Source organism: Furipterus horrens, unplaced genomic scaffold (assembly GCF_987537825.1).
Source record: "Furipterus horrens unplaced genomic scaffold, mFurHor1.1.pri manual_scaffold_10, whole genome shotgun sequence".
Lineage (NCBI taxonomy): Eukaryota > Metazoa > Chordata > Mammalia > Chiroptera > Furipteridae > Furipterus > Furipterus horrens.
The window spans coordinates 74,733,997-74,761,755 of record NW_028327180.1 but is presented as its reverse complement, the minus strand read 5'-3'; the positions used below and the strand labels follow the sequence as shown (position 1 = coordinate 74,761,755).

The window sequence follows — 27,759 nt, the reverse complement described above, 5'->3', positions numbered from 1 at the left end:
TTAAAGCTTGGGTGGCAAGGCAGTTCTTTATAGAGTAGATGAACAAAGTTTTTGGCCCCACTGTGAAAAAATATTTAGGAAACCCAACTGCCTCTGAGGGCTTTGTTAATTATGGACAATGCTGTTGGAGGATGAGTTACTGAAGGAGTTGAGCTCATAACTGTGAAGTTTTTGCCCCTTAACACAACTCCTCTGCTCCAGCCCATAGACCAGCAGATCCTTTCCAACTTCAAAAAACTATATGAAGATCCTTTTCCAGAGGTGTTTTGAAGTAACCTCAGAGACACAGGTGACACTCAGAGAGTTCTAGAAGGACCATTTTAATATCCTCCATTGTGTTACTCTCATAGATGAGGCCTGGTGTGAAGTCTCTTACAAGACCATGAACTCTGCCTGGAAGAAATCGTGACCAGAGCTGTAACTCCAAGGGACTTTGCAGGCTTTGAGGGTGATCCTGGTAGCCCAACAGTGAAGTATATTGTGTCTCTGGGCAAGTCCATGGGTCTGGAGGTCACTGATGTAGATGATGAAGATGCTGAAGAGTTAGTGGAGGAGCACAAAGCAAAGTTCAGCACTGAGGAGCTGAAGAAACTTCAAAAGGAGCAGCAACAGAGAGTGGCTGAGAAAATTTCTTCAGGTGAGGAGGAGGGAAGGGAGAAAGAGTCTACCATACTGAAAAAAGAAACGTATGGTAAATGGGTTAAAGTTCAAAACTGTGGAAAAATATCACAAAGACAAAGCTATAGCAAGCCAAAATACAGACCTGTTTATTGAACAGACAATGTCACACTTTAGAAACATATTGAAAGACAGAAACAAGTTTGAAACTCCCTAAATCTGAGTCTCCAACAGTGTTCAAGGAAGCCAAGACACAGAAAACAGAACAAACCCCTGAGAAGTTGCCTGAAATTGTCTTGGAAAAGGACTGCTCTCCCAACAATCAACCCCCTCCTCTTCCTCCTCTACCCCACCACCATCCCATTATGCCAGGAACTCCTCTCAGTACAGGTGAAGTTATTTTTTTTTAATTAATTGATTTCTTTTTTAATCCATGTCTGTTTAATTTTAAGGTTCTGTATTTAAAACAAAGAATAACAACAACAACAACAACAACAAACACCTCATTACTTAATATTGCCCCAATAAAATGTTAAAGTTCTGGGGAACTTTCATGAATTATTTCTAATTACATTATTTCTTATGAGAAAAATTCATTCAGTACTCATCGGTTTTGGCACTCATCATGAGTTCCAGAACAATTGGCAATGAGTACCGAGGTAACATTGTACCTAGATTTAAAGTCAGACACACCTAAAGTCAATTCTTAGCTCTGTCAGTTCCTAGTTATGTGATCTTGGACACTACTTCACTAGGCCTCAGTTTCTTCATCTGTAAAAATAATAAGAGCTCTTATTTCAAAGAGTGTTAGGGAGGATTAAATAAAACAATACATGGAAAATGCTTGGTACAGCAGCTGGCACCTAGTTATCACACCTCTTTAGAGCAGAGATGGTAACTTTCTCTTGGACCCAACTCTCCAAAGTTCCTGCCTCTTGCAGAAGCTACACACCCTCTAGCTGACCCCACACCTCAAACTTTAAGATGAAGCCTATTCCCAGGAGGTAAAGGAAACAAATGTTAGAAAGACACCTCCTCCCACCCTGTAGCTGAAAACAGAGAGACCAAAGTCAATTTTCTGCTGAGCCCCAAGACAGACCCAGCCCACTCAGTGTTTTTCCCAGCACACTAGTGTCCAGAGAGCCAGGCCACAATCATGTAGCAATGCCAGCTGCAGGAACAGCTGTAAAACAATTTCCTGCTTTACAAACTGAAGGTTAGAGGATGAGCTGTTCCCATACACACACATTCATTACTATTTATGGGCTGCACCAACTTATACACATACACACACAGAGAGAGTCACTCACCTCTGTACAAACAGAAATCACTGCCTAATTTGAGCAGACAAATATGAAGCTGAGGAAACAATGCAAAGAGGGCACTGAAAGGACAGCCTTGAGAGAACAATGTGCAAAGGCTTAGGAAAAGAAATGGATTTTTAAAGAATAATTTAAAAGGCAGGAGAAAGAAGTTTGCAATAGTCAGGCAAACAGGCTTTTTCCCCCCTAAGACATAAACTAAACGAAAACCAGGAGTTAAATAGCAATTAAATGAAAAAAGTCTTTGAACAGCAAAAGAAATGTGGCTTCTAACCCATCTAGCCTCTAACTGGCTGGAAGGTTGGACTTGGACCATCCTTAAGCTACTGACCATTTATGTAATGGGAACAGCAAGCATCTGCCACAAATATTAAAGTCATGCTTAGGGCCAAGCAAATGGGGACTATTCTCAACATCCTAGGCACCCAAGAAAGAAAGAAATTTGAGGGGGCTGTTGGAGGATAAAAGGTTCACAACTAACCCAAGCCTCTACCTGACTAGAGCACTACAAAGCCAAAATTTACTTGTGGAGCCTGGCCCTCTCCAGATCTATCCTACTCAGCCACAGCCTTCAAAGAATCTGAATGCTGGAACAAAACTTAAAAGTCATTCTTCATTTGGACTGCTAAAGATCCAGAAAACACAGCAGGGACTCAACATCTCTCTACATGTAGAATAACCAGAGTTCAATGCCTTTAGGCACAGAGCTTGTCGGTGGATCCAGGAAGGCGCTGCCAACTTCACACCTGTTGAAGACAAAATGGTAGAGAGGGCTAGTGCCGGACAAGAATTTTGATGCCATCGACACAGAGGTAATAACCAAAGCAACAAGAATAAAATCGCTGTCTTAGGGAGAAACCTTAGAGAGAAACAATGAGCGAAGAAAAGTCTTCTAGTCAGGGATGGGGGTTGTAAAAAGAAAGAGGAGCAAGGGAACCAGACAAGGAACAATAAGAGTACTGAAGAATTACATAGGTCAAGAGAGAAGAAAATCATAAAGTTATGGGCAACAATGTCAACAGATCAGTCAGAATGAAGAGAGAAACCACTGGATTTGGCGATGAGACTGCCCGAGGACCTTCAAAAGAGGGCACACCAGTAGAACACTTGAAGAGGCAGAGTGGGTCCACTGAAATTTGGAGATTTGGAGCCACTTCTCTAAATCCAATTCCTTTCAACATTTTCACTAGTCTTAATAAAAACAGGAGACAAAACTGACTTCAGTGGTGGTATACAGGGATTCTCTGATACCACACAATAGGTTCCTATGATGGTGTAAAGCTACCATCACTCAACACACACATCCTTGAGACAGTGGTGGGCAGTCTCACCCCCCAGAGTGAGGGGACTGGGAAATAAACTCTGCAATAAACGCCCATCAGACATAACTCCACCTTCCCTGAGCTTCCAGCCATGCCTCAGACTGCTCAGAAGCTTTAGTCCTTATGCTTTGTAGAGCTGTACTAATCAGAACTATAGCACTTGGAGTGAGGGATGAAGAGAAATACCCCAGTGACACCCAAGCCCCTAGTATTCAAATGCAGTATCTGCACAGTCCAGAGGAAAATAAATTGTCATATAATAATTATAGTCAACATTTATAGAGCACTTTCTATGTTCCGAACAAAGTTCTAAACTCATTGCTCCTCCCAGCAATCCTCTGATGGAATTCTAATACACTGCTCATTTTGTCCATGAGGGAACTAAAGTCAGTGAGGTTATGCAACTTGTCTGGGTTCACACAACCAGAGAATAATAAGATTTAAAGGCAGTTTGGCCCCAGAACTTGTGCCCTTTCCACAAACCATGCTGACTTTCCATTGGTCTTTGAAATCGGTCACAGAAACTGGACTCATTTTATTTGCTCTGCAACAGCATGAATAAAAAAGCATACATTTTGTGATAAGAAAATTTTTAAATGTGCCTACCGGGGCACTCTTGTGGAGAGACCCACCTTTCTCCAAGTTTCTGCACATCATACACATGAGTGCACATGCACAGACATACACTTTGATTATTGAATGTCCTTGGCACGGCCCTGCCCACAGCAGAGGCACAGACCTTCAAGAGGAAGAATGCCCTTAACTCGAATTGCAGCTAGGTCATGCATGGCTGGCCTTTTCACCTCCCATCATTCCGACTTCCCAGCTGTACAGGAAGCAAAAGCATCCTTACTCCCCCTCACATAGCCCAGCACCACACACTTCCCTCATATATACCCAACTGTTTGGCAAGACCTCAGCAGAGAGGAGGAGAGAACTATATGAGGTAAAAGTTGGCCAAGATGATATCCAAGATCATTTCCAACTAATCTACAATCCTGACATGCCATGGTTCCCCATCCAGGAAACATGTAGGACAGGATTATTTCTACATAGCACATGAAAAAAAAAAAAAAACAGCCCAAAAGGTGGACAGGACTTGCCTCAGCACACCAGCAAGTGATAGGGTATATTACAGAAATACCCCAGACCCAGTCAATGTACTTCCCACTAGGCTCTAGATTGCAAGCTCCTAGCAGATTGTGAGCAAGAAGACTTATTCCTTATACTTGCTTCCTGACCCTTACTGAGGTCATGAGAGTGATAGGCTGTGACTGAAAACAACAAAGGTTACCAGAAGCTCCTCTCTATTCCACTTCCACTCCAGTGTAATGAAAAGAATGTGGGCTCTGGATTTCGACCCAGGTCTCCCCAACTAGTTGTGGGACTTTGAGCTAGCTGCTTAACCTCTCCAAGTTTCAAATCCTTCATCGGAAAGGGGACTTGATAGTAACTATTTTCTAAGATGGTCGTCAGTATTGAGATGACTTGAAGCATCTAGCACAGTGCCTGACACAAAGGGAGGGCTCAAGAAGCTTGTAACTGAGAGTCCCAGACTATTTATAATTCTAGGTCCTTAAAAACTTAAAAGGAGAATTAATTTTTAAGTGTACACATTTACATACGTAGGCAGAAACACAAAAATCAGATGCCTCTCAACACAGCTCACGGAGCCATAACTCACGGCTTTCACAATCCCACCTAACACCCAGAGAAAATCCAGGCGTCTTCTCTGAGAGATTGTGGGAGGCTGGGTAGGTAGCCAAGAAACAAAGAAATCTAAACTCAAGACTTGGCAGAACAATTAAGGAGCAGAACATTTTTAATGTATTGTTTCTGACTCTAAATATGTCTACATTTATTACCAATTTGGAATCAGAAACCACATTTAGTTCTGCCATGACCATGCACTAAAAATATTAAGCAGAGTATTATTGCCTAGGAAACAGCAGTCCTCCCTGCTGCAGCAGCCCCATTTCAGAACTGATTCTGCATGGTCCCAGGGCTCCTCATCCTGGGCTTCACTGAAAGCCCAGTTACAAGTAGAACTGCCACCGTCCTGCCAAGGCATTGCTTGCTTTTAGGAAAGCAGCAACAGGAGCCAGTGCTAGAGACTACAAAACCTCCTCATCCTCTCTAAGGCAGTGTTAGGTGGTCAGTGAAGTTCCATTTCACAGGCCTGTAACAACTAGAAACCACGTGACTGGGAGCTACACAGGGGCAGGGACAATCGTCCTCCTAATCCACTGCTGTATCTTCATTGCTCAGCACTGTGCCTGGCCCTCAAAAAATATCTGTTGATTGAATAAAATCAATAATCTAAAAAGAGGTCATCTGAAACAGCACAATGGAAAATAAAGTCATTGAAATAGGTGAAAATATAGACTATGGTGATACATGAAAACAGGTATATAAAATAGGTAAGTAAAAGCAGAACATAATAGCACACATATATGTATTACTACTTTGGAAAAAAGTGTGTGTGGCCACCTCTATGATCAAGGAAGAAGTTATGATTCTGTAAAGCTCTACTCAACAGGGTCTTTCTTCCTGAAATGCTAAATGTATTATGAGAAAATATTTAAAATAAATCTTTCTCAATATAGGGAACACTTTGGATTACAAGTATTCAGCATTTACACTCTAGAAACAACTCCCTTGTCTGATTTTATCAGACCCCTGGGATGACCCAGAGGCCTTATTCTTGTTCAGCAACCCCAAGAATAGACCATCCGGACTTCCGGCCAAGATGGAGGCGTAGACAAACATGCTGTGTCTCCCTCCACAACTAAGAAGGAATACAACTACCTCAAAACTAGAAACAACCATAAGTTCCAGAAAATCAAACTACATGGAAGTCCAGCAAACAAAGATATAAAGAAGAAATACTCATCCAGACAGGTTTAGGAAGGGCAGAGCTGGGGCAGAGAGGACTCGGTGTGGTGGTGGCAGCAGCAACAGCAGCAGGCCAGCAGAAAGCACGGTTACACATGTTAAAAAGTCAGGAGGGACACCTGGGGAGTGTTCCCAGCCCCTCACCAGACCTCGAAGCTCACTGTCCCAGCACTAGAGAAAATCAAGCCTCATTGCTTTTGCCTGTGCAAACCAGTGGGGGTTGGGCCGGAGGCAGAAACTGCTGGTCTCTCAGCAGAGTCCACTTGTTTAAAGGGCCCCCATGGCCCTAGAAAATCCACAGACCCACCCACTCTGGGAACAACAGCCAGGGCAGCAGCTAGAGGGGCGCTGGTCCAGTGCAGAAGTGGGAGAAGTGCCTGGAAAAGGGGCGAGTACTGGGCAGGCGGCATTGTTCCTTCTCAGACCCCTCCCCCACATACAGCGCCACAACGTGGTGAAACAGGTCACCCGTTACTGACAAATACCTAAGGCTCCGCCCCTTACAATGTAGTAGGAGCCAGAGCTCTCCCTGGGACATGGAAGCAAACAAACACAGGAGACTTCCAGCCAAGATGAAGGCCTAGACTGACACACTCCGTTTCCCTCCACAACTAAGAAGCAATATAACTACCGCAAAACCAGAAATAACCAGAAGTTCCAGAAAATAAATGGAAGTCCAACATATGAAGTTATAAAGTGGTGCTCGTCCAGACAGGTAGGAGGGGCAAAGCCGGGAAGAAGAGTTCAAGCTGTGCTGTCCACGGCAACGGCAGCAATGGAGGCAGGAGAGCAGTAAGCACAGACACCCGTATTTAGGGGGAGGCGAGAAGCGCCTGTGGAGCACCCCTAGCTGCAGAACAGACCCATCAGCTTGCGATTCCAAAGCTGGGGAAAGCAGACCTCCATTGCCTTGGACTGTGAGGCCAGGAGGGGGTGGGGACGGAGGAGGAGGCTCCCAGTCTCTCAGCGGAGAGTGAACAGCAGGAAACCATCTTGGATCCCCACCCCCGCAGAAAACACCAAAGCGTGGTGAGACAGGTCGCCCAGCTGCGACAAGTGCACAGGGCTCTGCCCCTATAGCTTAGGTGGTGTGACAGTCCTGCCCAGGAAGCAAAGGTAAACACAAAACAGGATGGCACATATCATGATAGAGATCCTGGTGACGCAGCTGACCAGACAGTAAATATCTAATCTAACAAAGCAGCAGATAGGAAATCTTTCTGAGGCTCAGTTCTGAGCTTTGCTTATAAAAATGCTTACAGACCTAACAGCACATCTTAAACAAGACGGGAAAGGAATGAAGGCTAGTCCTGCTGAAATGAACAAAAACACATAGGAAACTAGTGGTGAGGGAAAGAAAACCAGGGACCAAATCAACAAATCGAAACATAGGGTAGGAACAAAGAGTCAACTAGTGCAGAAAGAGGAAATGAGAAGTGAGGAAAATGAGGAGAGGCTCAGAAATTTATCAGACAGCTATAAGCCGGCCAACATCGGAATCATAGGGCTGCCCAAATGTGAAGAAGAAGAACCAGAAATTGAAAAATTATGTGAAAAGATAATGAAGCAGAACTTCCCTAACTTAGGGAAGGAAATAGACTTACAGGTCCAGGAAGCACAGAGAGTTCCAAAAAAACTGGACCCAGGGAGAACCACACCAAGACACATTATAATCAAAATGTCAAAAATTAAGGATAAGGAGAGAATCTTAAAAGCAGCAAGAGAGAAGAAGAGAATTACGTACAAAGGGGTCTCAAGAAGACTCTCCGCTGATTTCTCAAAAGAAACTCTGCAGACAAGAAGGGACTGGCAAGAAATATTCAAAGTAATGAAAAGCAAAAACCTACAGCCACGATTAGTCTATCCAGCGAAGTTGTCATTCAGAATAGAACGGCAGAGAAAGTGCTTCCAGGACAAAGTAAAACTGAAGGAGTTCTTCAGATCCAAACCACTGTTACATGAAATGTTAAAGGGACTTGTTTAGGTGGAGGATCAAAACTATTAACATTAAAATGAAAACTGTATCACAACAACCAACAACAGAAGCTAGGGAATTGAAACAAAGGCAGACTGAGTAGGCAACAAGATTGGGAGGGGAATTATGGGTATGGGGAACATTTTGGTGGGAGGTCAGTGGGGAGGGGGAAGAAGAGAAAGGGAGGGAGATGGTACAGGAATTAAGAAGCATAGGAGGGAGTGAAGTAGATAGGAAGATGTTGAGAAGAAGTATATGCACAACCAATGGACATGGACTAAGGGCAGGGGGGACAACTTGACGGAGGGGGGGTCACTGGGTGGAGGGGAACAAAGGGAAAAGAAATTGGGACAACTGTAATAATATAAACAATAAAGCATATTCAAAAAAAAAAAAAATAGACCATCCATCTAAGAGCCCAAGGAATGAAAGAGCACAAGAGAAAAACCACAAGCTTAAAGACCAACTTACCACCTTGACCCTTTTGGCAGCAGAGCTTCCAGTCTGCAACAACAGTATGACCGGCTCCCTAGACAAGTGGCCAAGATGGACGTATAGAGACAAAAAAAATAAGGAATAGGTGACCTGGCCCAGCTTCAAGGCCTGAGCTCCAAATAGGTACCTTCCTGCCACATAGCCCAGGGGCTACTAGTCAGCAAAGTGCCTATTAAGAAGGGTAGCAGTATACCAAGCTTTCTAAAATTTCAACAAAAAAAAAAAAAGAGGAGGAAATACTTCCTAAGTCATTCTGTGAGGCTAGACTTACCCTGCTACCAAAGCAAAATAAGGACACTACAAAAAAACAAAAACAAAAAAGAAACTAAAGACTAATGCCCCTTATGAATATACATGCAAAAATCCTCAACAAACCAAATTCAGCAACATATTAAAAGGATTATACAATACAATCAAGAGGGATTTATTGTAGGAATTCAAGAATGGTACAACCTATGAAAATTAATCCACTTAATAATTTACACTGACAGAATAAAGAGAAAAAACACATGATTACCTCAGTTGATACAGAAAAAAAGCACTTAACACATCCAATATCCTTTCATGATAAAAATAGTAAACCAGAAACAAAAGAGAATTTCATTTACATAATTAAAGATCATATATGAAGAACCCACAGCTAACATCATACTCAATGGCGAAAATTCTAGACAGAGAAATTAGGCAAGAAAAAGAAATAAAAGGCATCCTTACTGAAAAGGAAGAAAACCTATTCACAGATGACATAATCTTATATGTAGAAAACCCTAAAGAATCTACAAAAAAACAGGAACAAAAACTGATAGAGCTGTCAGTAGAGTTGCAGGTATCATTTGAAAAGGGAGTTAAGAAAATAACTCCAGCCTGACTGGTGTGGTTCAGTGGATTGAGCTCTGGCCTGCAAACCGAAAGACCACCGAGTGCTGCCCTGCAAACCGAAAGGTCACCAGTTGGATTCCCAGTCAGGGCACATGCCTGGGTTGCAGACCAGATCCCCAGTTGGGGGCATGTGAGAGGCAACCAATCTTGCACATTGATATTTTCCTCTCTTTATCCCTCTCTCTCTAAAAATAAATAAAATCTTTTTTATTAAGTTTTTAAAAAGAAAATAACTCCATTTAAAATAACATTAAAAAGAACAAAATACTTCGAAATAAAAATACGAAAGGAAGAAAGACTTTACCCAAGGTGAAAGACTTGTACACTAAAAATACAAAACCTTGCTAAAAGAAAGTACAGAAGACCTAAATATAGACATTCTGGGTTCAAAAATTAGAAGAGTTAATACTGTTAAATGACAATACTACCCAAAGCGATACACAGATTCAATGCAATCTCTGTCAAAAATCCCAACAGCATTTTTTGCAACAATGGAAAAACACATCCTAAAATTCGTATTGAATTTCAAGGGACCCTGAATACCCAGAACAATCTTGAAGAAAAACAAAGTTGGAAGAGTCACATATCCCAATTTCAAAACATTATCACAAAACTACAGTGAGCAAGACAGCATGGTATTGACATAACATATGCTCTCACATCTACAGTCTAATTTTTAACAAGGGTGCCACTGACTAAAAATGGATCAAAAAACTAAATTTAACAGTTATATAAAATTCTTAGAAGAAATCATAAGGGCAAGACTTCATGACCTGGGACTGGGCAACAGCTTCCTAAATATGACACCAAAAACACAGGAGACAAAAGAAAAAATAGATAAACTAGACATTATCAAAATTTTAAAACTTTTTTCAAAGGACTTTATTCATGTATTTTTAAAGAGAGAAGAAGGGAGGAAGAAAAGGAGAGAAACATGGATAGGTTGCTTCTCTCACTCACCCCCAACTGGGGACCTGGCCCAAAACCCAGGCATGTGCCCTGACTGGGAATCCAGCTGGTGACCTTTTGGTTCATAGGCCAGCACTCAATCCACTGAGTCACACCAACCAGGGCAAAAATCTAACGTTAAACATCCCCTATTGTACTAGTTTAATTAAATTCCCTAAGATCCTGGACCCTGGCAGAGAGCACAATGCCCTGGGGAGCAGTTCCCAGGCCCTGGCCTCAGCAGTCTGTGGAAGGGGAGAAGCCCATATCCCTGGGGAAGTGCCAGTACAGCTCCATTTTCTTCTAGAGTCTCCTAATGAGGTGGCTTCTCTTCACAGCCCTGCTGGTCTCCACAGGGCAACAAAAACATGACAAACATTCTGAACATGAAAAACCTTTAAACCAGGCTACAATTTATTTTTTAAAGTTCATTTTTTTTAAAGCACACATAAACCCAAGAGAGACACTTTTCCCATCTAGTACTGGTTCTTCTTAAGAGTGGGATATCACGAGACATTCAAGGATGTGTATAAGAGAGATACAACAAGATTCATGACAGCAGATAGGGTCAGGGGGCTCTGCAAGATGCCACCACCCAAATCTCAACCTGCCAGGAGTCATCAGCCTGCAAGTGACAGTGATACAGCTCAGCCAACAGCAACATTCTATACTGGAGCCTCTGGGTTCCAGTGAGTGAGCCTGTGATGGGGATGCCAGCGGGACCCCAGAAGTCTCTCCTGCCACAGCAGACTCCATGGGGATGACTTGCCAGCCAGGCTTCTCACAGCACCAGATTTGCTAAAAGGGGATGACATGCCAGTTACTCACCCAGGTAAACATAACCTAGAAACAATTGGTCTCACTATCAGCCTCCAGGCAGAGCACATTTGACCAACGACCAGTAAGCATTTGGAGCCCAAGTTATGGGCAGCAGATGCTTTGAACCCAATCCCACTGGGTCATGAGTAAGACTATCATTTTAAGAGTATCAAGCATGTGAGAGATGTCAAGAGGCCCTCCCTTGCCTCACCCTTACAGCAGGAGCCCCAGTTTTTCTAGTTTCCTTACAAAACTACCACCTCACCTCTCAGTTGACCTTACTTTTTTGTCTCTGTCACTCGTCACCTTCCCTACACCCTCTTCTATTTTGCCTAAAGGGCTTGCCCTGACACAAAGTAGGAAGCAATTCTTCCCAATTATTCCATCCTGATTCTCAATGCTCAGGGATTCCACTTGTGGCAGCTCTCCTTAAAACAACCACTGCAGCCCCTGGTTATGCCAACACAGAAAACATTGTAGTAGAAGCTTGGTTAATATCACAGACTTTTACCCTGAAAGGCAACCATTTCAATAAACAACTAGGCACAAGCCCTGACTTCAGAGAAGCCAGATGTTTGGGTAGATGAAAACATGGAGAGCATCCAGGAAAACAGAAAAGTACTATACCCACGCCATCCAGACACACTGCTCACTTACTACCTGCAGTTTCACACCCATGCCAAAGCCATTTCAACCCCAGATGAGCAGTTAACAGCCACACCAATCCAGAAAAATATTTTCTCAAAGACCTTGTTCATTCTCCCATATAGGAGAGCTACCAAAAGACCAAAAATCTGTGTGCTATGAAGAAATCCTTACTGCTTACTACAGAACATATATTCAGTTGTCACCCCCTCAAACAAGCAGATTATTTATCTTTCAACACATATTTACTGAGACTTGTTGCATCTCAAACATGTGCCAAGTGCTAGGGATACAAAGACTAAGTAAATAGAGATCCTGTCCTCCAGGAGCTTCCAGATGGGCAATGTAGATAGATGAGTAAATCAGTAGTTATACAGTAAGCACTGTAACTACTATAGGGTTAAAAGAGCCTGACAGGGACAGCTACAGGGCTCTGAGGCAGGAGAGAATAGATATCTCCATTAATAGATGGGGGTCAAGGAGAACTTCCTGGAAGAGGTAAGCTTTAAAGATTAAAAGCGGAAGAACAATCAGCCAAACAAAGGCAATGAGAAAGGCCTCCCAGAGACAAGAGTGTGTTTTGAAGACCTAGAGGTATGAAGCTAAGAATGAGCATTTATTCCAACAAGAGCTGGAGCAAAAGGCTTATGGGGAGTGGCATTATAATACACAAGAACTCTTTTGCCAGACACACTGGATGAGTTTCAAACACATAGCTCATTGCACTGTCTTATCAAACTTCTGGAATCTCCTTTTCAGAATAACCCCATAGTAAAAGGGAGACAAGAGAGAGGAAAAGGAAGCCTGTTATAAAACTGCTAAGATATGAGGGTCACCACTGTTGTGAACTCTACTTATGAACAAATTCCTTTGTCTTACTGTTCAATGGTTTGTTGGATCTTGCAAATTCTCAACATCTATTAATAAAAAGAGCCAGTAAACAGAATTTGGAGTTGGATGGTATTACCCCTTACAGTGGCCCAAAATGCCAGTAAATAACTTGAACAGGAAAGCAGCCTAAGGTTCTAGACAGTCTTTGTGCCACCTCTCCCTGAAAAATATGCCTCCTCTCCTGTCATAGGGTTCACACTCAGCAGTTCCAAAGCTAAGCTCATGCTCTTTCCCCCCACACTCATGATCCTCTAGAGTTGCCTAGCTCTACTACATAAACCAGAAACCCAGGAGCTCTCCTCAATTCCTCCCTCCTTTCTCCCCAGCCTGCCCTTCCACTCCCTGCCCATCCATCACCAACTACTATCAGTTTTATCTACTAAACCTTTTCCTACTCACCTGCCCAAATTGCTATAAGTCATCCCCACCTTCTCAGGTGAGGGGAACCCAAGTGGGCTTTCAATAAGGCAAGACTCAAGCCAAGTAGTACAATGAAGAAGCAAAAGGCACACAGCTTTAATGAATCTCTTATTTGTTCAGTCCAGGGCTTCTGGACTACCCAAAATCCAGCCTTCTGAGCCCCTCTGAAACACTATCAATGAAAGCCACTTTCTGCACTCAGGGAGCCCATTCCATCACAGTAGCAACTGCAACGTGGGCTACAGGGAGGTTTTGGTGCCTGGCATGAGTCCTCTGGAGATTCCGGTGACTTGGGAGCCCACGGCTGGACTTGTGATTATGAGAATTAAATCCCAGATGAGGCAAGGTTGGGTCTCCACAGCCCCATCCCATAGTGACACTTTATAGGGGTAGCCACTGAGTTTAAGAGTCTCCATCCCTACTCTGCCACCCTTCCTCACCATAAAAGAAGCCATTTCCTCCCACCAAAGCAGGTGGAAGCAGGCAGCCTTCAAGAGGATGATGTTAATACTGAGTGTAGCTTAGAAATCAATTTCCCAAAATAAAGGACAAAACAGGTATTGAAGAAGGAGAGATCTGGCCATGCTTCTCAGCCTCAAATCAATGGAAACGTCCCTATATCACATTCCCTATGATTGACCCACAAACTAGCCCAAAAGGAATAAATGTATGTTGAATGAATGAACAAATAGATGAAGAAATGAACAAATGGCAGGCTGAGGAGCTGAAGGGAAGGAGCAACAGGAGAGAAAAAAGGACCTGCTCAAAACCATCCATTCATTCATTCAGATGCCTCCAAGCTCCTACCATGTAGTACTATGTACCTGTGCAAGGTGCTAAAAACACACAGGCATGCACAAATTACAAAAGAGAAGAGGGGCAGGGCATAAAAGCACTCTTGTTCATCTCTCTGGAATGGCATATTTCCAAATATCACTTTAAAAGCACCTTATGAGTGGGAGAAAAGCTCTTCTGTTCTACCTGGCCACAACCATTAAGTAAGCCAAGGTAGATGCTTACAAGTACATCCAGGAGCAGTCCCATGTAATTCACTTCCTTCTCAGGGTGCCCTGCTGGCAGTACTGCCAGCTCTCTGCACTTCGCAGGGCACAGCGCCCTACCCAGCCCAATAAAGCACACAGGCCTGGAATACAAGGCTAAGCAAGGTTATATATCAGATTCATGCGTGCTGTGGTGGCTGCAAAAGCCCTGTTCGTAAGGGCGTGACCTACAGCAAGCCTGTCCATCATGGTATTCACCAGCTAAAGTTTGCTCAGAGCCTTCAGTCTGTTGGCAGCAGGTGAGCTGGATGCTACTGTGGGGCTCGGAGAGGCCTGAATTCTTACTGGATTGGTGAAGACTCCATGTACAAATTTTTGAGGTTATGCTCATGGATCCATTCCATGAGGCTATCAGAAGGAATCCTGACACCCAATGGATAACCAGACCAGTCCACAAGCACAGGAAGATGCAAGGGCTGACATCTGCCAGCTGCAAGAGCCATGGCCTTGGAAAGGGCCACACATTCCACCACGCTATTGGTGGCTCTCAACGTGCAACTTGGAGAAGGCACAATACTCTCCAGCTCCACCATTACCAGTAATATAAGTAATATTTGTAAAATTCTTACCTAATAAACAATTTAGGACAGTCAAAAAATAAAAGAACCTCTTGTTTTCCTGACATTAAAGTCATGCCTAACAGCACACTTGCAAATAAAAACTTCACTTTTTATTGTACCCAGCACTTTGGGGCCTTGTGGTTCCTTATCTAAGGAAAACCCCATCATTCATCTCCTTGATTAAAAATTGATTTAATCTGGCTTTCATTAGGTAGGTACAAGGGGAAAACATACAGATTCACAGAGATAACTTGTCCAGCAACAGGACTGTGACGAGCTCTGGTGACTGCACAGTTGGGTCCCACCTCACTGCTAACGAAATAAAATTTAAAAGCTCACAACATGGAGCTTAAGCTTCAGCCAAAAAGAATTATCTTCCCACAAGCATCTCTGTCGGGCTTTTTGGTTAATGTAAAACACTTTCAAAAGGAAAGGAAAAAAAACCCCAAGGATACTTAACAAATAACTTAGAATTCCTGTATTTTTCAAATTCCCTTGCAGGGAAAAAAGGCAAAGAAGTCTTTATTTCTCAATCCTACTTTTGAAAACTCTTCCATTGATTTGACATTGCCATAAAAATTTTCAATTTGTTGAGAACACAGCAGAGAAATGTGCAGTGGCTGAGGAGTGTTAAGCTGCTGTGAAAGGGATAACGTGAGAGCTACAGTTCAGAAAACTGTAAGCTAAGGAACACAGCCTTGGGCTCTGGGTTTCGGATCAAACATCAGGGACTCAAGCCTGTAGCAGACCACACTCTCCACCCACACTTTAGGCTCCTGCACTCAGTGTTTTACAGCAAATGGGAGACTCTGCTGCAGTGTCAAAGGATCTTGGGATAGAACACCAGCAAATTACAAGTTTATACCTTGATTAAATGTCACAGGGCTTATTCTATAGCCAGAGTATGAATTTGCTCCTACCCTCCTCTGCTTGAAAACATTCAATGATTTTCCACAGCCCTCAGGATAAAGGCCGAATTCCATACCCAGGCCCTCCACCATCCAGTCCAGATCAGCGCCTTCAGTTTTATTTCTTTCCCCTCCGTCTACAACTGGCTTTAAGGAACTTTTTTTCCAGTGCCTTAAGACATCTTGTTTCCCACCTACAAGCCTTTGCACATGTCCAACTCTCTGCTCAGAACTCTGTTTCCCCTCCTCTGCATCAGGAAAATTCCTACTCATAAGACACTTCCCATTAGTCCAGACTAAGTACTGCCACAGCACCTGTACTTCTCCAATTATTACACTTAATTACACTTTCTTATATACAATAGTTGCCCAACAGGAACCACATCCATTCTGACCAGCTAGCTTGATGCTTGACACAACAGCAATGTTTAGTAAATTCTTGAAGGATGATTTAGATTATGTGTCAGGTTCACATCTCAGTTTTATCCTGAGTCACCCCCAAAGCCAATTATATGCTCATCTCCCCTCTGCCCCACTCCTACCCCTCATACTTCAGTCTTAATAGGTGCCTTACTGAAGCCTTAACCTCAAGCATGTGCATCATCAGTCATCTGTGCAGCACCTGCTATGTGTTAAGTAACTGAGTTATACAGATGATCGAGCCCCCTCTCCTACTTTCTAGTAAAAGAAAAGGCACATAAACAAATAGTTGCCACATGTCATAATGCAGAGATACATGGGGTGTGGGCAGTGAAAAATTAAGCCATTCTTCCCAATGTTCCCTTTCCCCCCAGTATTTCAAGCTAATTGTTCTCTATCCTTTCTCATTTTTACAAACAAAAAAATCCCTCCGGTGCTCTTTCCCTGGATATTTAGCCAAGATCAGACTTTTCTAAGCTGGGCTCCTATTCAGTTCCACATTATGTGAAATCCTTTCTGGCTTCTCTCTCACCTTCTTCAGTTCTTCTTTCAGGCATCTTACTCACATACATCCCTGCCTCTGCCCTACCCTGAGCCAACTAGTCTAAACCATGATTTTTCCATCTCTTCCCTCAACTGTCATGGGTGATCCTATTTATGAAACATGTGCACTTATACAGAACTAACAGACTAAAATTCCAAAAAAAAAATTAAATGCAAGATTAACCATTTTCAACACAGACTTTTTCCTCTATGGTTTCCTCTTGCAGTTCCAAGAGCCAGGCCATCACACCCCTCAAGAAGATGCTTCCAATTCTGTTATACTTCCAGGGAGGTTTACACACCCTCCACCCACTAGCCCCCAGTCACTGACCCCCGTGGCTTGCCTTTCAGTCTCTAGGAATACTAAGGCTATTCTATCCAGCCACATATTCACTTAATCAGCATGTACTGAGCAGCCCTGTGAGCCAAGAACCATGTCCCCCACAGTGCCATGCACAATATCCTATACATAACACATGCTTGAAATCTCTGGTAAGAAAATCAGGTAAGCCTCTCTTGCCCCTTGCTCAGGAATACCCAAGTACAAAAAATATATAATAATAATTCTGAAATGCAGCCTGAGGTCAGAGCCCTCCCTCCGTTCCCATCCCCCGGCCCTCCGCCCAAAGCCTCTTATTCATCTAAGCCCAGACTAGGGAAACTGTCACCCCAGCTAAGAAGATGCTGACACAGCTCTTCCATCAGTGTGCCAAGGGAGCCCGAGAAACCACTGTTGTAAAATACCCTTTTAATCAAGTGACCTGTCTCAGTTAGTGTAGATTTAGGAAAAAACTTCCTCAAGAAACCAGTAATAAATGGAGGGGAAGAAAAGAACAAAAATTAATGAAGGTAGTAATTATCCCTCAAAGTTGCAAATCAGAACAATTCCTCACTTGAAGACAAGTATGAAAAACAATATTAAAATGCTTAGGGATGTGTTCATGAAATAGCAGGTAATAAAACAGATAAAATATATTTATAATACCTCATTAGAGACATGTACCTTTTGGCTAGTAGCTATCAGATACTAAATACCACTGTAAAAATAATATTCTTCCATGCTTCATTATGGAGTTACAATTATCCATGGAAAGCAGCAATACAGCAAACTGCCTTTAATGATAAGTGGGAATAATTCCAGATTCCAAGCTTGTCCCTAAATTTCAGGGCACAAGTGGATATAAGCCAGGTTATATCCCCTGCATTAGTCTACTAGGGCTCCTATAACAACATACCATAGACTTGGTGGCTTAAACAACAGACATTTGTTTTCTCACAGTTTTAGAAGCTACAAGTTCAAGATCAAGGTTCTGACCCATCCGGTTTCTAGTAAAAGTGCTCTTCCTGGCTTGTTCATAGGCACCTCCTCCCTAAGCCCTCAGATGGCCTTTCTTCAGTGTGTGGGTGCAGAGAGAGGGCTCACTGGTATTTCTTCTCATAAGAACATTAATCTTATCAAACCAGGGTCCAAACTTTATTATCTCCTTTAACCTTAATTACTTACTCTAAACACTGCCATACTAAGAATTAGGGCTATACCATATAAATATTTAGGGACACAAACATTCAGATATGAAAACTGAGACTTGTTCCCAAAGACCAGCTCACACTGGAAAACGGAGGACTGGGTAAGAAGGTGGCCTTGGGAATACAATTGCTGACTGTGGCAGGTAATGGCCAAAGATCTTAGTGCTGTTGGGGGCCACAGTGAGTGGCATGAGGGATAAATTGTCCCAAGTCAAATAAACTCTTAAGGAACTATTTCTCTCCCTTTTGACAAAAGATAGCTGAATGACAGTAATGATAATATATATGTATATACATAATAATACTAAGTACTAGACACAACTACACACTTGACACCGTGTCAAATGTTTAGCGAATAAGGTGTCATCTAAGCCTCACAGAAACAAGGTGTAGAAGATACAATTACTATTTTCATTTTACAGATAAGGAAACAAACATATATTACTGAAAGTCACTTCCCAAAGTCATCCAGTGTGGTAGACAGAGTAATATAGCCCTCCAAAGGTATCAGGTCCTAATGTCTGGAACCTATAAATGTTACCTTATAAGAAGAAAGTTGTTTGCAGATGTGATTAAGTTAAGGGTCTTAAAATGATTATTCTGAATTATTTGGATAGGCCCTAAATACAATCACAATGTCCTTTTAAGAAAGAGGCAGAGGGAGATTTGACACAAGAATACAAGAGAAGGTGATGTGGAGACAGAGCAGAGATTTGAAGATGGTGAACTTAAAGAATGCAGTAATGTAGCCACTGCCAAGGAATGCCAGCAGCCACCAGAAACTGGAAGAAGTAACGCACAGAGTCTGTCCTAGGACCTTTGGAGGGAGTGTGGCCCTGCCAATACCTCGATTGAAGCCCAGTGATATTGTTGACTTCAGACTTCTGGCCTCTAGAACTAAGAGAGAATGTATCTCTGCTGTTTTAAGTCACCAAGTTTGTGTTAATTTGTTACAGTAGCCACAGAAAACAAACAAGTAGTGACAAAGCCAGGCTTTGAATGTGGGTTCTTGTGACTCCAGGCCTGTACTTTCAAGCCCTGAGTCTTGTTCCTTTCCTGCACATAGCCTCCCCAAGAAAAGCCAGAGCACTCTGATGGGTGATCCTGCCAAGGTTTGAAGTAATCAGCATTGAGAATCCCACTCCTGCAGTGCCCCCAGACAATCCTACATCACAGCAAAGCCTTATCAGGGGCCAAACTAATAGCATAAGTGTTCTAATTATCACGTAAGGAGAGAAATAACTCAAGAGTCCAACATCTTGATGTGAAAGCAAACCAAACTATTTTAAAAAGGTTTTGATCTAATTCATTCATATCAACACTAGACTGTTTTCCAAAACATCAAGAGCCTCCTAACCCCTGTGCTCTGCACCATCCAGCCTTCGATTTATTCTTTCCCACACAGACACATTTGGGGAAGAGTATCAGCCACAAGTAGTTCAGATACTACTCTCCCTGCCCCCTGTTCATCACTTGATGACTTCCCAGGGACAATAGAGAAGGAATAAGTCACGCTGAGTCCCTCTCTCTAAGCCTTCAGGATGAGTGTTAATGTGAACAGGCTGGTGCTGAGGTGCCTCAAGTTAAACAATCCTGGAATTAATAAGCAGGCTAATAAACACATTGTTAGGGCAAAGGTACAACTCCCAAAATACTCTATTTGATCCTATTCTGACAAGCATGATTCAGCTTTAATTATTTATAACACTTCAAAGTGCAAGTGGTGAAACATGGTAGTATGTTTTGTAAAAATAATGATGTCTTGGTAATGGAGGACATTGTAGCTTCTTTGGCTATTCATTCTGTTACAGAAACAGGGGTGTTCCAAAAATCCCCAGAGTTTGTGGCTCGGGGATGGGGAGAAGGAAGCAGCTTTTAGAATGCCTCCATATGCCTGAGGCTGAAGGAAGCAGCTTTTAGAATGCCTCCATATGCCTGAGGCTGGTGGCTAGTGTCTTTTATGCAAAATGGCTTTAATGCATCCAAAGCCTCAGGTAGATGGGAGGAGTCTTGAACCAGGGGACGGTATGGAGAAAGCACACAGAGCCTACGTAAGGTTCTGTGAATGGTCAGAACTGTTTGCAACGTCCACTGCGTCAGAGGACGCAGTCAGGGATATATAAGCAGCTGCGGACATTTTAGCTCGCTCTCTCACTCGCGCACTCGCTCTCAGGCTCTCGCTCTCTCGCGTGCTCCCTCCACGTGGCTTGGTGAAGGGGCCTTCTCCATGTGGCTTGGAGAAGGGGTCTCCAGGCTGCTTTAAGAGGCTCTCGCCATGTGGTTTTGAGGAGAGGAGATCCATGCGGTTTGCAGGAAGAGGGCAGTTTGCAAGGAGGCTGAGAATCCAGGCGGTTCTGCATTGAGAGCTGGAGGGCACCACAGCACAGAAAGGACCTCCCCAGTCAGAATTGAGTGATTGGCAGCTGCTGGTAAAGCTGATCTGTGTTTGGAAAGTAGGGAAACAGTTTCTCTAACTTTCCTAAAACTAGCCTGGTTTGGTAGGGGGGAGGCAAGGATATGTGTTTGTGGGTGTTTTAAAGAGCATAAGACTTAACAACAGAAATCCGCAAATAACTAAATCTATATAACTGTTAAATAAACAATTCTTTTTCTTTTCACCAAACTCTGGTATTAAGAGTTATGATTTTGGCAGCGGGCAATCAGGCCCCTAACTAAAGAGCCTGTGGGTTTGTTTTCAACTGGAGCAGCCCAGGGGTTCTGTAACAATTCCATCCTGGCTGAGGAGCCAGTAACCAGCTTGGGGTTTCTGAGAGAACCACCAACTTGGTGGATTAGCAAAAGGGAAAACTTGGGGCTTATTAATGTAGTAAAACAATAAGGAACTCATTAGAGTTCCTAGAGTTCTCCTACTTTTCTTTTTTGCTAGATGCTTTTTCCTCCCCCTCAACCCCACATTGTCCTTCAAGGTTCTTCTAACAACTTCCTCCTTCTCCCTTGCCAAGATAACTGATTTTCCATCAGTACTTCAAAATAACAATTACAACTAACATTTAAAGAGTACTTACTCCCTGTATACTGGGATCATAACAACCCTATATCATAGGTACTATCATTATCCCATTACATATGAGGAAGCTAAGACTCAGAGGGGTTAAGTCATTTTCCAAGGTCACAAAGCTAACCAGTGGCAGAGACATAATTAGAAAACACATCTGACTGCAAAGCCCAAGCTCTTAACTATTGTATTAAACTACTTGCCTCCCAAATGAATTGGAGGCCTCAATACTATCACCTAAAGACATTAAGGAGATAAATCCACATATCTTTGACTTGAGCCTCTCAGTGCTCAGAAAGACTTGCAAAAATGTTCTCAGAACCATCCAGAAAATTTCTTCCACTTGTCAGAGAGAATCATCTGTCAAATAGTCCCAAAGAATCTTGGGGAAATGGATCCAGAAATGAAAGCAAGCTTACTCCTTCCAAGATGAACCAAAACACCTGGATTTAGCAATTCCTAAAGGCAGCCCACCTCTGCTCCCACTATCTGCCTGAGTCTCAGCAGGTTGTCGTCACCAAGATCCTCATTCCGCCACCAGGGAAATAATGGAGAATATCCAAGTCTTGGGAAGGAAATGTAATAATAATAATAATAATGCAAAAAGAAAAGGAATAAGTAAGAAGAGAACAAAACTCAAATTCCTATTTATTATGTATCAGTTGGTTCTGGTTTTTTAAGCTTATTAAAATATTCTGGCTCCAAATCAGTTCTCTTTGCTTAAGTCCTAATTATTGCTTTAGCTCTCTTCAAATGGGCCCCCAAAGATGTTGAAAAAAATGTAACTGAAAGGTAACTTTTTCCAATGGGAACTTCAGGGGACTCCCTGACATCTTGCCCTGAAATGCTATTTTATAACTTCACAGAATAATGAATTAATCATGATAAAGATGTCTCCAATTCCCCTGGCAATAGGACTCATGGGGGCTAGACACGCAAGGGAAAGAAAGATGGTACCGAAGACCAAAAAAGTTCCCATTTCCTCATCTAGCATCACATGCACAAAACGAGCTCCCAAATTCTGCCCAAATCACTAGGCTAGTACTGCCAACATCAGATTCCAAAGCTACATGTCACTGGATGTGACACTGTCCATTCTGACTGGGGAGGTGTCAGCACGGTGCTAGGAGGTGAGGAACTGGGGGCAAAAAAGAGGGAATAAAGAAGAAATGTAAACCATAAATAGAGCTAGTAGCCCTGCTGCTGCTTCTGCTAAGAGCCAGCAAGAAAGGACAGAACCAACTTTCTGGAAAGATAATACCATGAAAGCGGATGTTAAAATAGAGAAAAAGGAAAACGATCAGAGGAGAGAAGAGTCTTACTACAGCAGGTTTGGAATTTGCTCAGCCAAAGCTCTCTGAGTAGCAGGTTTCTTAAGGTTTACTTTAAGAGCTTTGAGGTCCTTTGGAGGGGTGAGGACTCACTAATTCTACCTTTTTCAAAGTCTCTTGAACTTTTATGTAATGAAGGGTATTTCCATTAAATAGAATGAATTCCTCTTAGAGAAGCATCTACTCCTTAGAAAAGTACTGTGTTTGGGGCTGGGGGGTATAAGAGAAGAGGCGTTTGAGAGCTGTTTATTATAATATCAGACGCACAGGTAAAGAACATAGGGGCAAGACTGAGACCTGATCCTCCAAATTCTTGTGAGCACAAAATTGGTAACTGTTTCTAAAGAAGAAAAGGGGTTCAAGAGGAGAAAAGTCAATGTAAAACAAAATAAGAAGATGCAAGTTTACTTTTTAACCAAAAAAAAAAAAAGGAAAAAGTAGCCTGATTAGGCATCACAGAAGCTTAGGCCAGCACCACCCCAGGAGCATCTCTGGTTTGACAGTCAAAATGGGAAGAGTGTAACAGTGCATTTTACCCATCCCAAACACATTTCTAGAATCACACACACAAAAAAGTTATAGCCTTGGGGAGTAGAGGGCCGTGGGGGAGGAGGATATGAAGCCTAACAAGTTACCTGCAACCCCTGGCAGAAAGAAAGCCATGAGATTTTGAAAGAAAAGATAGCTTTGAATAAAAAATGGCAGAAACAATGCAAAGACAAGGAACTAAAGCAAGTAAGAAAAGATTAAAGGGATAGAGGTCATATTTAGCTCAGAAAAGACTGAGAAGGGGAGGTAAAAGAAGTGAGAAGAGGCTTAATAACTATTTTTGAGTCCAGAGAAATGTGTTTAAGTGAGTCACTCACTTGTCTAACCAAAAAGGCACATTCTGGTACCAGAACCTTCAAATGCTTGCCTTGTTGACTTATAGCTGAAATTCTTGAATAAAAGGGGTTGGGATGAGGAGGCTTCACTAAAAGTGGACTTACAGACGTTAATTAAACATAAATTAAAAATTACCCCAGATCAGTGATTTTCAACCTTTATCATCTCAGGGCACACATAAACTACTAAACTTCTGCAGCACAGCAAAAAATATATTTCTTGCTAAGCTAACAAAAAAAATAGGTATAATTTTGATTCACTCACACCAGATGGCTATTGTTGTGTTGGCTGTTGTCATTTTTTTTATTTGATAATCTAAGGGAGAAGAGGTCGGAGCCCCGACTGAATAGTCAGGTATTGCATGTTTTAAAAATTCTTCTGGCACACTGGTTGAAAAATCACTGCCCTAGACGGAATGAGGAAGGTCAGTAACTACAGTATTCCCTCACTTATTGCGGGTATTACGTTCTAGATGCACTCCCCCGCCCCCAGTGAAGTAGGAACCTTACATTTATTCTACACTCTTAAACCTATGTAACTTTAACAACGTACATATAGAGTACCGCAAAATCCCGCGATATAGCAAAAAATCCGTGATATAATTAAATATAATATTTTTTAAAATCCCGTGATACAGTGAGGCTGCAATAAGTGAACCGCGAGGGCACTTCCGGCCAAGATGGAGGCCTAGACAGACATGCTGCATCTCCCTCCACAACTAAGAAGGAATACAACTACCTCAAATCTAGAAACAACCAGAAGTTTCAGAAAATCAACTGCATGGAAGTCCAGCAAACAAGATATAAAGAAGAAATACTCATCCAGACAGGTAGGAGGGGCAGAGCTAGGGCGGAGAGGATGCGGTGTGGAGGCAGCAGCGGCAGGCCGGCAGAAAGCACAGTTACACATTTTTAAAAGTCAGGAGGGACACCTGGGGAGTGTTCCCAGCCCCTCACCAGACCTCGAAGCTCACTGTCCCAGCACCGGGGAAAATCAAGCCTCATTGCTTCTGGCTGTGCAGACCAGTGGGGGTTGGGGTGGAAGCAGAAACTGCTAGTCCCTCAGCAGAGTCCACTTGTTTAAACAGCCCTTATGGTCCTAGAACGTCCGCAGACCCACCCACTCTGGGAACTATGGACAGGGCAGAGCTAGAGGGGCGCCAGTCCAGTGCGGAAGTGGGAGAAGTGCCTGGAAAAGGGGCGAGTGCTGGGCAGGTGGCATTGTTCCCTCTCGGGCCCCTCCCCCACATACAACACCACAATATAGTGAAACAGGTCGTCCTGTACTGACAAATCCCTAAGGCTCTGCCCCTTACAACGTAACAGGAGCGACAGCTCTACCTGGGACGCAAAGGCAAACAAACACAGGAGCCTGTTAGAATGAGAAGACAGAGAAGTATGGCCCAAAAGGGGGAACGGATCAAGGTTCCAGAGGGTGAACTAAGCAATGAGATAGCCAACCTAACAGATGAGGAGACAGACAACCTAAAAGATACAGAATTCAAAACACTGGTGATAACGATGCTCACAGGCTTGACAGATATGCCTGAGTACGGCAAATGCATAAGAGAAAAAGTGCAGGCTATGCTAAGTGAAACAAAGAAAAATCCACATGAAGCTAATGATGAAGGGAAGAAAACCCGGCTTCAAATGAATAATTTGGAACATAAGGAAGAGAAAAACAGTCAACCAGTGCAGAATGAGGAAGCAAGAATTGAAAAAAAATGAGGAAAACTTCCCAAATTTTGTGAAGGAGATGGACATACAGGCCTGGGAAGCGCAGAGGGTCCCAGGCGAGCTGGATTCAGAGGGGACCACACCAGGATGCATCATGATTGAGATGCCAAAGGTGAAAGATAAAGACAGAGTCCTGGGGGCAGCAAGAGAGAGGTGGAGAGTTTCCTATAGGGGGGTGCCAATAGGACTATCAGCTGATTTCTCAGAGGACACTTTGCAGGTAGGAAGGGACTGGCAAGCAGTATTCAATGTTATGAAAAGGCAACCTGCAACCAGGATTACTCTATCCAGAAAGGCTATCATTTGGATGGAAGGGCAGATGAAGTGCTTCCCAGACAAGGCAAAGCTAAAGGAGTTCATCATCACCAAGCCATTATTATATGAAATGTCAAAGGGACTTACTTAAGAAAAAGAAGATCAAAACTATAAACACTAAAATGACAACAAACTCACAACTATCAACAACTGAATCTAAAAAATAAAAACAAAATCCAACTAAGCAAACCAGAATAGGAACAGAATCAAAGGTGTGGGTATCATTTCGAGGGTTATCAGCTGAGAGGGGGGAGGGGGAGAAACGGGGATATGGTGCAGGGACTGAGAAGCATAATAAGTTGGTACAAAATAGCAGGAGGAAGTTAAAAATAATATAGGAAAAGGTGAGGCCAAAGAATTTATATGCACGACCCATGGACGTAAACTAAGGGGGGGTGGGACTGCTGGAGGGAAGTGGATTACTGGGCAGAGGGGAGCAAAGGGGAAAAGAATTGGAACTACTGTAACAAGATAATCAATAAAATATACTTTTAAAAAAAAGAAAAATAAGTGAACCATGATATAGAGAGGGACTACTGGTATAGCAAGTTAAGACACTGACTTTAAAGTAGTAGCAATATGACCAAATACCCTGAGTTAGCCACAAGACTAAGTCCTTCAAAGAAGAAAAATAAGCAAAAAGGAGAGCTGATAAGGAGGCTGTCCCAATGTTCCTCATTTGAGAGCTTTATAAATAGTGAAGAGTCAGCACTATCTAAGGCTGGTTAAGGTAACCAGAGACAGGAAAAGGAGCAAGCAGCTTTGAGTGGGAGAAGGGGAGCCTTGGCAATGAGCTGAGACCAGGATCTGCAGGGCTACAGCTCTCAAAAACATACAGAACTTTTAAGAAATAAAGTCCATCTCTGCTGGCTCCAAACATCCTCTCCTGCTCATATTCATGCCTGGGATTTTATTCTCTAAATCCAGAACCAGGTTTTTGAGCGCTAATAATATTTAGGACCTAAACATCTACAAAGGTGGCTAGAATCCTACTCCCCTCACCCCCCGCCCCCCTTACTCCAGGGAGCATGGAGCACTTCCATCACAAAGCAAAGAAAATGGATTGCTTAGGCCTTACCAGGTGGGCACACCAGCAGCCCCCCTACAGTCCTTGCAGCTCTCTAGGTTACAGGCCCTCTGCAAGGGTCTCACTCATACCACTAATATTTTCCATAAAAACTAGACCACTGACAGAAAGAAGCACTGTCCCCTCTGACCTCTCCATGTCTCACCCTGCTACTCACTCACATTCCATAAGCTGTTTTTATCTTGCCACTGTAAATTTGTCAATTCTTGTCTAATGCCCTAAGAACTTAGGTAGCATTACAAAAAGTGCCGATAGGAAATCAGAGTAAGATAAATTTGCCATATCTTGGTGAGCTTTTGTGTTTGTTTTACTCCAAGCAAATACACTAAAGCTTGCTTCATTATAAACAGAAAACCTAAAAATCAGTGCCCAATACCTAGCAACCATAAACTCCCCTTTCCAATAACAAAATGCCAGGAAGAAAGAGAGCCACTTAAAATGAAGCCAGGGAAAAACAGCCTCTGCTCAGAAGGTTCCAATTAATATGGGGAGACACTTAATAAGTAATGAAAAAGAAAGCCATCTTGATTACTTTTATTTTTAAAACAAAAAGTATGACTGTGAACACCTGTGTACCCAGGTTCTGAGAAATAACAACATCCATTCTTATTCACAAACTCATTCATTCAACAAATGTTGTTTGCTCATCTATTGTATGCCAGGCACTGTTCCTAGCATTGAGAATACATACAGTTGTGAACATCAGAGATATGGTCAGCCCCGACTCTCCTGGAACTTACGTTCCGGGAAAACAGTCAACAAGGAGCAAGCAAACAAGAAAAATATATGGCTGTATTAGGGTGACATGAGTAATTACTTTATAGGAAAGGAAGGAAGACCCATTCTCCTAAGTAACAGCAGAACTGAGATGTGAATGACAAGGAGGCAATCAAGAGAAGGTGAGGAAGGAGTATTCCAGGCAGAGGGTACAGTTGGAGCAAAGGCCCTCTGTATAAAAAGCAAAAAGGTCACTGTGGCCAGAATACTGAAGGTACAGGCCAGTGTAGGAAATGCAGCTGTCAAGGCAGGCAAGCAGGGATCTGCTCATGAAAGGCCTGTAACCAGGGTAGGGTGGGTGTAATTACATGCTGCTGAGTCAGCTCTGACTCGTGACTACCCTGTGAATGAGCGATGTCCACAA

General features: G+C 42.8%; 1 protein-coding gene and 1 pseudogene across 2 annotated transcripts in view; one reads left to right on the top strand and one right to left on the bottom strand.

The window, feature by feature from the left end:
• Positions 1-27,759, bottom strand: part of SIL1 (SIL1 nucleotide exchange factor) — a 243,134-nt gene that overhangs the window by 190,704 nt on the left and 24,671 nt on the right. The gene's annotated exons all lie outside the window — the stretch shown is intronic.
• LOC150000716 (large ribosomal subunit protein eL15 pseudogene) lies at positions 499-14,832 on the top strand (annotated as a pseudogene).